Source organism: Pseudophryne corroboree, chromosome 1 (assembly GCF_028390025.1).
Source record: "Pseudophryne corroboree isolate aPseCor3 chromosome 1, aPseCor3.hap2, whole genome shotgun sequence".
Lineage (NCBI taxonomy): Eukaryota > Metazoa > Chordata > Amphibia > Anura > Myobatrachidae > Pseudophryne > Pseudophryne corroboree.
Window position 1 is genome coordinate 408,596,085 of NC_086444.1, and position 12,580 is coordinate 408,608,664.

General features: G+C 44.4%; 2 pseudogenes; one reads left to right on the plus strand and one right to left on the minus strand.

Moving 5' to 3' along the window:
* Positions 1-8,012: 8,012 nt before the first annotated feature.
* Positions 8,013-8,133, minus strand: LOC134947265 (5S ribosomal RNA; annotated as a pseudogene).
* A 2,382-nt stretch (positions 8,134-10,515) lies between these two features.
* Positions 10,516-10,636, plus strand: LOC134947276 (5S ribosomal RNA; annotated as a pseudogene).
* Positions 10,637-12,580: the final 1,944 nt, after the last annotated feature.

The following is a 12,580-nucleotide window of genomic DNA, read 5'->3' on the forward strand; positions in this document are numbered from 1 at the left end:
GAGGTGGGCTTTTCAAACTACTTCTGTACACTTCCTCAGTGCTTGGACTTCATGTAACCTACTTAGTCAGATCTCCGGCTCCTATTCCTGGTATCATTGTATCCCAGTGTTCCTGTGACTTCCACTGGAATCCTCCCGGAAGTCTCTTGCCCTCCTATGCAATCATCATTTCTTGGCTTTAAGAGCACCAGTATATTGCTCCTGCAGTCCTTCAGCTACACCTGTTCTTTAACTCTTGTACTAATCTAGCAGACCTGCAATATCTCCACTGCTCCAGAATTCCTGCAACATCTCCTGTGCATTGCCTTTCACTGCTTCAGCAATACTGCAGAATCATTTGTGCATTAACATTCGCTTGATAGGGGGCATGGCCTAGCACCGGAGGAGAGCAGTCGCAGCTTCCCTTAGCTCCTGCTTCAACACCACCAAAATTACCCTCCTGGCCTGCTCTGATCCAGCCCTACACCCCAATCTCCTTTCCTACACCTTCCCCTACCCCCTCCCACTGACAGGACAGCGCCGCGGAACCGGGAAGCGCCGTGGATGCTCCCGCGGGTTGCGGCCTACATCTCACCCTGAAGCCGTGGCCTCAATTTTGGCGTCAGCCTGCCGGACCTCCTGATGCTCCGTGACGGTGGCGAACGGGCTTGCCTCACTTCCTCCTGCACACTCCGGCTTGGATACCACCCGCGGAGGGCCTTGTGTAGCCCGCAGCCGACTGCCTTGGAACTGAAACTCGGCTGGAAGTGTTGGGGGCTACCTCACTGGAAGCTTACACTGTCAGGTGTCCATCTTGCTTCTGCTGCTGCAGGCTGCTATCTGGGAGGCTGATACCTGGAGGAAGGACACCTGCACTGATCATCACACAGCACATTGAGAGTCTGGTAACATGTCCTCCCCTACCTCTCTGTGACCTGACCGCTACCCCCGGTGACCAGGGACTGCATGCACCCGCCTGTCATACCTGAAGCAGCGGCCTTAATTTCCACACCATCCCCGCTGCGGATACCATACCGACGCGGAGGTCCAAAAGAGACCACATCTTAGGCTGCATGACACTCACCCCAACCTGGGGTCTGCAGGGCAACTACTCATAAATGTCTGGAACCTGCTCCTCTCTCCTGCCTAGCTATTGACATAACAACACGGCTACTGCTGAGACTCTCATATCTGTCCTGTACAGATTTTCACTGCTGACAAAATCCTTATCACTGTCCCACTCTGCCGGCTGGCGAGCTCTGTCTCCCAGGGGATCGCCCCTCTTCAGTGTACCCATTGGGTTTTGTATTTTACTTTCTAATCACCTTTTGTAATCTATGTGCTGGACTTTTATATCAGTGGTATAACCCAGCTTCGCAGGTGGAATTATTCTGTCACTTATCTTTTACACTAACTGTCTCTTTCTGCTTATAACTCATTGTGGCTAAATGTAAGTACTCCGTGACTTTTTCATTCCCCCCTGTCCGCGGGACTGCTTTATATCCTACCGCACCCTATAATGTACTGAACAAGATATGACGACTTTAAGGCTGCATGCTTCATATGTGAGACCCGTTACACTCTCAACACCTCATATTCTCCGCATACTCGTGCTGCTGTCGTCCCACTTCTTCGACACCTCTGCATGGAAAAATTCCTAATACCTATGTCAATGATGTCTGCAGGAGCTACACTGCCATCTCCGGACGACACTCCCTGTGGCAACTCCTCTGACTCGGATCACTCGACATCGCGCTCTACCTCCCAACGCTCACGCAATTCCAGACCACCTGTTAAACAACCGAAAATTAAGCATAAAGATTTGGTGGCTGTTTTGGGGCCCCTTTTGGATGAAAAACTGTCTGGTATCAAGGAAGCCATCGCATCCACTTCGACCCAGCTCAACCAGCACTCAAACCACCTGGATGAAGCGGAGCAGAGGATATCATCTCTAGAAGACGACCTAACAATGGCTCAGCGTACTATACAAGCCAAACAACTAGAGCTCTCCGGCCTCTCAGAGAAGATCAACGACCTCAAAAATCGCAGCCTGCGTAACAACCTCAGGGTCATAGGCATTCCAGTATCGATTAAAGGCTACGCGCTTATGGATCTCCTCTCATCAGGCATCCCAGAGCATTTAGCCATGGATCTAAAGGGAGTCCCACTTGTTATTGAGAGAGCCCATAGGATCGGGCCCGAATGAAAAAATTCGACTGGACGTCCTCGCCTTGTTATAATGAGAGTCCTGAACTATGCGGATAAGATGAAACTCCTTGACCATTTACCGCAAGACCGCCAGCTTATCTTATAAAGGCGACCGCCTCCTCATCTTTCAGGACTTCTCTGCCCTCGTGGTCACCAAACGCAGAGAATTTGCCCCATTCTGCAAATTTGCGCCCATCTTTGATACTAAGGTTAAGTTCTCACTACTCTACCCAGCCCGCCTCCGAGTCTTTGAGGATGGCAAACTGCTAATCTTTGATGATCCCGAAGAGGCAAAGCTGCATTTCTCTCAACCTGACGCTTAACTGTTGACTAACCTCACTTGCTTGTAGTTCATTACTATTCCGAGTCTACAATTGGGTCTCACATGCAGAGTATTATGTGTATAACCTATGCACACTCCTAGTTTATTTCCTAATTATTTACTGTTTTTGTTGTTTTTGGTACTGTTTTTATGTTTATTAAGTTGTGTCTGCCTAGGCCGGTGCCCGCTTCCTCTCCTGGGGTGTCCTCCCCCCGCTCACTAGGACGGGGAGAGGCCCTATCTCACCTTATCCATATCTACTTTAATGTTTTCAACTGTGGGTGTAGGCTAGTATGGCCTCTATTGCCTCCCCACAACCCCATGTAGACGGAGATTTACGTGATAATTTACTATGTATTGTATCCTGGAACGTAGAGGGACTTAACCACCCAGTTAAAAGAAAGAAAGTGACATCTCACTTGAAACGCATGGCCCCCCATATTGCGTTTCTTCAAGAGACGCATTGGCTGGAGGACCCTAGAAATTTCTTACGTGCCCCTTGGATTGGGGACTGTATTTCAGCCCCATACCACTCTAAGTCTAGAGGGGTAGCTATCCTAATCAACACCAATTTACAATACTCTATAATTAGAAGGTTTCTTGACCCTGAAGGAAGATTTATACTGCTAGATGTATATATCGACAATACTGTATATACCCTTCTTAACCTATATGCACCCAATGTTTCCCCTGATTCTTTTTTTGCAGCTCTTTTAACGACGCTCCTCACCTGGGGCGGCCAAAATCTGATTGTAGGCGTGGATTTCAATTTGAAGGTCGACCCATCCATGGACAGATCCAGAGTAAGTACTCGGACTGCTACTCCTCTTTGCCATCTATTGCCCTCCTTCTGTACACAATTAGACCTACTTGACCCATGGCGCATATTTCACCCTACCCAGAAAGACTTCTCTTTCTATTCTCAACCCCACTCATCTCACTCCCGAATTGACTACATCTTTACTTCTACCCACCTTCTTCTCAAGGTTACCCTCACCTCAATTGCTGACATCATCATTTCTGACCATGCCCCAATATATTAACATATTCAATTAATTTTGCCTCGTCGCTTTTCCCCATGCTGGCGCTTCCCCGCATACCTACGTCACTCCACTGATTTCCTTCTTCACCTCAAACAGTCCTGGCTTAATTATACTTTAGATAATAGCGACCAGAGTCTAGATATACCACTATTTTGGGGTGCTGCTAAGGCGGTCCTCAGGGGACAAGTTATGTCTTACACTCACTCCAAAAGGACACCTGCACTGATCATCACACAGCACATTGAGAGTCTGGTAACATGTCCTCCCCTACCTCTCTGTGACCTGACCGCTACCCCCGGTGACCAGGGACTGCATGCACCCGCCTGTCATACCTGAAGCAGCGGCCTTAATTTCCACACCATCCCCGCTGCGGATACCATACCGACGCGGAGGTCCAAAAGAGACCACATCTTAGGCTGCATGACACTCACCCCAACCTGGGGTCTGCAGGGCAACTACTCATAAATGTCTGGAACCTGCTCCTCTCTCCTGCCTAGCTATTGACATAACAACACGGCTACTGCTGAGACTCTCATATCTGTCCTGTACAGATTTTCACTGCTGACAAAATCCTTATCACTGTCCCACTCTGCTGGCTGGCGAGCTCTGTCTCCCAGGGGATCGCCCCTCTTCAGTGTACCCATTGGGTTTTGTATTTTACTCTCTAATCACCTTTTGTAATCTATGTGCTGGACTTTTATATCAGTGGTATAACCCAGCTTCGCAGGTGGAATTATTCTGTCACTTATCTTTTACACTAACTGTCTCTTTCTGCTTATAACTCATTGTGGCTAAATGTAAGTACTCCGTGACTTTTTCATTTCCCCCTGTCTACGGGACTGCTTTATATCCTACCGCACCCTATAATGTACTGATCAAGATGTGACGACTTTAAGGCTGCATGCTTCATATGTGAGACCCGTTACACTCTCAACACCTCATATTCTCCGCGTACTCCTGCTGCTGTCGTCCCACTTCTTCGACACCTCTGCATGGAAAAATTCCTAATACCTATGTCAATGACGTCTGCAGGAGCTACACTGCCATCTCCGGACGACACTCCCTGTGGCAACTCCTCTGACTCGGATCACTCGACATCGCGCTCTACCTCCCAACGCTCACGCAAATCCAGACCACCTGTTAAACAACCGAAAATTAAGCATAAAGATTTGGTGGCTGTTTTGGGGCCCCTTTTGGATGAAAAACTGTCTGGTATCAAGGAAGCCATCGCATCCACTTCGACCCAGCTCAACCAGCACTCAAACCACCTGGATGAAGCGGAGCAGAGGATATCATCTCTAGAAGACGACCTAACAATGGCTCAGCGTACTATACAAGCCAAACAACTAGAGCTCTCCGGCCTCTCAGAGAAGATCAACGACCTCAAAAATCGCAGCCTGCGTAACAACCTCAGGGTCATAGGCATTCCAGTATCGATTAAAGGCTACGCGCTTATGGATCTCCTCTCATCAAGCATCCCAGAGCATTTAGCCATGGATCTAAAGGGAGTCCCACTTGTTATTGAGAGAGCCCATAGGATCGGGCCCGAACGAAAAAATTCTACTGGACGTCCTCGCCTTGTTATAATGAGAGTCCTGAACTATGCGGATAAGATGAAACTCCTTGACCATTTACCGCAAGACCGCCAGCTTATCTTATAAAGGCGACCGCCTCCTCATCTTTCAGGACTTCTCTGCCCTCGTGGTCACCAAACGCAGAGAATTTGCCCCATTCTGCAAATTTGCGCCCATCTTTGATACTAAGGTTAAGTTCTCACTACTCTACCCAGCCCGCCTCCGAGTCTTTGAGGATGGCAAACCGCTAATCTTTGATGATCCCGAAGAGGCAAAGCTGCATTTCTCTCAACCTGACGCTTAACTGTTGACTAACCTCACTTGCTTGTAGTTCATTACTATTCAGAGTCTACAATTGGGTCTCACATGCAGAGTATTATGTGTATAACCTATGCACACTCCTAGTTTATTTCCTAATTATTTACTGTTTTTGTTGTTTTTGGTACTGTTTTTATGTTTATTAAGTTGTGTCTGCCTAGGCCGGTGCCCGCTTCCTCTCCTGGGGTGTCCTCCCCCCGCTCACTGGGACGGGGAGAGGCCCTATCTCACCTTATCCATATCTACTTTAATGTTTTCAACTGTGGGTGTAGGCTAGTATGGCCTCTATTGCCTCCCCACAACCCCATGTAGACGGAGATTTACGTGATAATTTACTATGTATTGTATCCTGGAACGTAGAGGGACTTAACCACCCAGTTAAAAGAAAGAAAGTGACATCTCACTTGAAACGCATGGCCCCCCATATTGCGTTTCTTCAGGAGACGCATTGGCTGGAGGACCCTAGAAATTTCTTACGTGCCCCTTGGATTGGGGACTGTATTTCAGCCCCATACCACTCTAAGTCTAGAGGGGTAGCTATCCTAATCAACACCAATTTACAATACTCTATAATTAGAAGGTTTCTTGACCCTGAAGGAAGATTTATACTGCTAGATGTATATATCGACAATACTGTATATACCCTTCTTAACCTATATGCACCCAATGTTTCCCCTGATTCTTTTTTTGCAGCTCTTTTAACGACGCTCCTCACCTGGGGCGGCCAAAATCTGATTGTAGGCGTGGATTTCAATTTGAAGGTCGACCCATCCATGGACAGATCCAGAGTAAGTACTCGGATTGCTACTCCTCTTTGCCATCTATTGCCCTCCTTCTGTACACAATTAGACCTACTTGACCCATGGCGCATATTTCACCCTACCCAGAAAGACTTCTCTTTCTATTCTCAACCCCACTCATCTCACTCCCGAATTGACTACATCTTTACTTCTACCCACCTTCTTCTCAAGGTTACCCTCACCTCAATTGCTGACATCATCATTTCTGACCATGCCCCAATATATTTACATATTCAATTAATTTTGCCTCGTCGCTTTTCCCCATGCTGGCGCTTCCCCGCATACCTACGTCACTCCACTGATTTCCTTCTTCACCTCAAACAGTCCTGGCTTAATTATACTTTAGATAATAGCGACCAGAGTCTAGATATACCACTATTTTGGGGTGCTGCTAAGGCGGTCCTCAGGGGACAAGTTATGTCTTACACTCACTCCAAAAGGAAAACATTTTCCTCACAATTACAGACACTGAGTGTGACGCTTACCTCCTCTTATCGGCGATATAAACAACACGACACCCCTACTCACAAAGACGCTTATCTTTCAGCTAAACTCACTTACGATACTTTCCTCACTGAACGAGCCCAACTATCTTATGATTACCAGCAGAATAGGTTTCATAGATGGGGCAACAAATCGGGCAAACTGTTGGCCAATTTGATTAAAGGTTCCAAGTCCCGTACGTGGGTCAACGCCATTAATGTTTCAGGGAAAATGGTCTCAGACCCCGACACTATTACCTAATTCATGCGCTTCTATCACTCCCTATATGCTAAAGGCCCTGATGATATTGATGTTAACCGCTCCTTTCTTGAGGAGGTTAATCTCCCCATCCTCTCCAAAGAGGAGAGAAACCTCCTGGGGAGCCCAATCACAGCTGAGGAAGTTATTGACAATATTAAAAGCCTGCCGAATAATAAGAGCCCCGGCCCAGGTTGCTTTGGCTCGGAATTCTATAAAATGCTTAGAGATGACTTAGCTCCCGCTCTTACATCCCTCTACAATCATATCCTCACCTCCAAACACACCCCAATTAGGTTTAATGAAGCTATAATAATTGTTATAGCGAAGCCTGGTAAAGACCCTTCCTTAACTAGCTCTTATAGGCCAATTTCCTTCCTTAATCAGGAATTTAAGGTTCTGACTAAACTAATGGCTAATCGCCTTCAGTTGTGTCTCTTGCGTATTATATCACCTGCGCAGTTGGACTTTATTAAACATAGGCAGTCGGTGCAAGGTATCAGGACTGCTCTGGCTGCTATCACCCACTCTCACACTCAAAACATTGTAAATAACACCTTGATTAACCTTGACGCTAAACACAGAAACAAGAGAAGAAAGGAGACTCTTTTTGGGAAGCACTCTTATACAGATAATAATGTATGGCTGATTGCCACAATAACTAACTAAAATTCAATACTTTAATGATTTTCGTTAAAAAAATTAATTACTGAGGAGTTCAATAAGCGCCAATATCTGTTTAAATAGTGACATTGCGAAAATATGAAGAAAATATTTGTAATTAATAAGGTACAAATACCTAATGTAAGCCGAGATGGGTAGCTTTGTGATTTTGTGAAATAAAAAACACCAGCTATGGGACAACCTGTGGTCAAAAATATGTTTATTCAATATATATATATATGACCATCATTTGAAGACTGCTGTATATCCCAACTGGGAATTGAATCCTAGCAGGTAGTTAAATCATAGGTCATGACCGATAAGTGAATCAATGCTCTATTCCAGTGACAGAAAGGGTAGCAAATACTTGCAGTACCAGGGTGTTCCTTGGTGGTCTCCCAGCCAAGTACTTGAACCGGCCCTCCACTGCTTGGCTTCCAAGATCAGATGAGATTGGGCATCTCCAGTGGGGTATGACCGCAGACCTTATGCTTACCCTTGTCACACTGTGTCCTTAATTGGGCACAGGTAAGAGCCAATTTGTGATATTGTGTAGACCACAGGTGTCTAAGTAGCTGATGAAAAAGAATAAGGAGTTATTTCTCAAGGATATAAACAAAGACACAAAAATCAGATACCCATCTAGATATTTACGGTAGAGGTGGTCGCAAATACAAGTAGAAAAACACACCTATTCTGCACAGATAATTAAGAATGTCTATAACGTCTACTTCTAGATTAAGCAGTAAAGGAGGCCTCCAAATTTGGACTCCAAGACCTCAAAATAGATGTATCCCACATATACTCAGGATTATGCAGTAAGGTATATCAAATTAGTGATATTCCAGCTCCAATGCCCCACCATAATTAACCTTCAAGCAGCGGGGAAACAGCACAACAGAATTTATGCCACATATATCATCAATTGAGTGTTTTTTAGAAGAGCACGGAATTCTGCATAACACACATTAAGAATATATTCATGTGTTTGATAGAATCCTAAATTGGATGCATCACACAAACACTAATGGATTATGCAGTGGGATATATCTTGAACAGTAATATCTCTGACTCTAATGCCCCACCATGAATCACCTTCAGGTAGCGGGGGAACAACACGAACAGTAAGTGTACCATATATATAATCAATTGGGTGTTTTCAAAAAAAGAGAGCATGGATTTGTGCATTACATGTAGAAAAAACATTCATGTATTTAATAAGCTCCAAGAATGGTCGATGCCTCTGCATCTATGATTTTGGTAGCTAATGAGCATTTATTGACTTACTGTTGTTTTTTTATCTGTTGCTCATGCAAATAATGAGGTATTCTCTGTGCCTTCTGGGTATGAATTTATCATGCACAGAGAAAAGAAGAAAAAGTGCTTGAGTCAGAATATTACCTAATCCGGTTATGCAATAGTTTTGTGGTGTCCTACTTGTATAAAGAAGAAATTAAGGGAGAACCTTGTGGAAGGTGCTGGCCGCGTCTGCCCGCGTGTTGCCTGCTGCTGTACTCCGGCCGCACTGTTCTTCCTGTTAGGCTGGTTCCCGTAGCGACGAACTCTGCCGTGGTCGGCTAGTTGCGGTCACGTGTGCGCATCACGTGACCGTGAGGTTATTGCCTCTCTTACCTTCTGCCTGACGTACGTTTCGCAATATTGCTTGGTCACAGGACGCCCTGTGACCAAGCAATATTGCGAAACGTACGTCAGGCAGAAGGTAAGAGAGGCAATAACCTCACGGTCACGTGATGCGCACACGTGACCGCAACTAGCCGACCACGGCAGAGTTCGTCGCTACGGGAACCAGCCTAACAGGAAGAACAGTGCGGCCGGAGTACAGCAGCAGGCAACACGCGGGCAGACGCGGCCAGCACCTTCCACAAGGTTCTCCCTTAATTTCTTCTTTATACAAGTAGGACACCACAAAACTATTGCATAACCGGATTAGGTAATATTCTGACTCAAGCACTTTTTCTTCTTTTCTCTGTGCATGATAAATTCATACCCAGAAGGCACAGAGAATACCTCATTATTTGCATGAGCAACAGATAAAAAAACAACAGTAAGTCAATAAATGCTCATTAGCTACCAAAATCATAGATGCAGAGGCATCGACCATTCTTGGAGCTTATTAAATACATGAATGTTTTTTCTACATGTAATGCACAAATCCATGCTCTCTTTTTTTGAAAACACCCAATTGATTATATATATGGTACACTTACTGTTCGTGTTGTTCCCCCGCTACCTGAAGGTGATTCATGGTGGGGCATTAGAGTCAGAGATATTACTGTTCAAGATATATCCCACTGCATAATCCATTAGTGTTTGTGTGATGCATCCAATTTAGGATTCTATCAAACACATGAATATATTCTTAATGTGTGTTATGCAGAATTCCGTGCTCTTCTAAAAAACACTCAATTGATGATATATGTGGCATAAATTCTGTTGTGCTGTTTCCCCGCTGCTTGAAGGTTAATTATGGTGGGGCATTGGAGCTGGAATATCACTAATTTGATATACCTTACTGCATAATCCTGAGTATATGTGGGATACATCTATTTTGAGGTCTTGGAGTCCAAATTTGGAGGCCTCCTTTACTGCTTAATCTAGAAGTAGACGTTATAGACATTCTTAATTATCTGTGCAGAATAGGTGTGTTTTTCTACTTGTATTTGCGACCACCTCTACCGTAAATATCTAGATGGGTATCTGATTTTTGTGTCTTTGTTTATATCCTTGAGAAATAACTCCTTATTCTTTTTCATCAGCTACTTAGACACCTGTGGTCTACACAATATCACAAATTGGCTCTTACCTGTGCCCAATTAAGGACACAGTGTGACAAGGGTAAGCATAAGGTCTGCGGTCATACCCCACTGGAGATGCCCAATCTCATCTGATCTTGGAAGCCAAGCAGTGGAGGGCCGGTTCAAGTACTTGGCTGGGAGACCACCAAGGAACACCCTGGTACTGCAAGTATTTGCTACCCTTTCTGTCACTGGAATAGAGCATTGATTCACTTATCGGTCATGACCTATGATTTAACTACCTGCTAGGATTCAATTCCCAGTTGGGATATACAGCAGTCTTCAAATGATGGTCATATATATATATATTGAATAAACATATTTTTGACCACAGGTTGTCCCATAGCTGGTGTTTTTTATTTCACAAAATCACAAAGCTACCCATCTCGGCTTACATTAGGTATTTGTACCTTATTAATTACAAATATTTTCTTCATATTTTCGCAATGTCACTATTTAAACAGATATTGGCGCTTATTGAACTCCTCAGTAATTAATTTTTTTAACGAAAATCATTAAAGTATTGAATTTTAGTTAGTTATTGTGGCAATCAGCCATACATTATTATCTGTATAAGAGTGCTTCCCAAAAAGAGTCTCCTTTCTTCTCTTGTTTCTGTGTTTACAATATATTTTTGACTCGTGGGAGCACCGCTGATGGGCAGTCTTTTTGACACATAAAAATAAGGAGTGTATTACCTTAAGTGTCTGCTTCCCTGAATGAGGATTTATACCTTGAATTCTATTATCAGCTAATTACAGATAGTTTATCATTTCACACATACACTTACTACACCAGTGCGGTTTCCAATCCTTTTGTTTTTCATTAACCTTGACGCTGAAAAGGCCTTTGATAAGATTGCCTGGCCTCACCTTGATAGAGTTTTACACCATCAACATTTTGGGGAGAAATTCTGTGGCCTTGTTAACTCCCTCTATACCAACCCTACTGCGCAGGTGATAGTTAATAATATCTCCTCAACCACCTTTATTCTTGGAAAGGGGACTAGGCAAGGATTTTCAGGGTATAAAAATAGGCACTAAAGAAGTGAAAATCATAGCATTTTGCTGATGACATTCTCCTTCTCACTGCTAACCCTAAGCAGTCTGTTCTAGCGCTCCATGACGCTATAGCACGCTTCTCTTCTTTTGCTGGATTTTCCATCATTTATGATATATCGGAGGCTCTAGCCATATTTCGCCAAGCCACTCTGGGATGGGACACCCTTTTCCGTTCCGATGGGCTTCTACTCACATCACTTATCTTGGTGTTTTATTACCTTCTCATCCCACCCTCCTCTGCTCCTACAATGTTCACCCTATCCTCACTAAAATTCAGACTGAATTTGGTCTCTGGCATTATTTACCACTTAACCTTCTAGGTCGCTGTAATCTTGTTAAAATGGCAAGTTTCCCAAAACTGCTCTCTGTCTTCCAGATGTTCCCTATCCTGCTCACAAAATCTGATTTATCCCTCCTCAACTCATGCATCTCTAAGTTCATATGGTCCAATAGGCGGCCCAGAATAAGCTTTCTTAAACTATCTCAGACAGTACAGAGTGGAGGACTGAATCTGCCGGACATAGAGCAATACAATAGGGCATGTCTCCTCCGCTTTGCTATGGACTGGCTTAGGGACACAAGCATTTTTACTAATTCATCATTAGATTCCCAGCTTTGTGCCCCCCTATCCCTTAGCTATATCCTACATGCCAGTAACACTAATCTGAAATTGCCTCTCCTTGATAATCTACTTCTGACATCAACTATCAAGGCATGGAGACTGTCTAGGAAGTCATTAAATCTACACTACTCTCACTCATTATTTCTCCCTCTTACCGGTAATTTGGATTTTCAAAATGGGCGGGCCTCTTTTCCCTTCAATATCTGGTGCTCGGTAGGGATTACACATGTTTACAATCTTCTCAACTCTATGAAAAAGCCACTTACCTTTGCTGAAGCAGTAGACAAATATAACATTAGCCCCCTTCATGAATTCTACTATTTCCAGGCTTCACACTACCTACAGTCTGTTCTGTCACACCTGCATAAGCCGGACTTTCTTAACCCTTTAGATACACTTTTACACTCTGGCACAAATTCTATCTCGACCATCT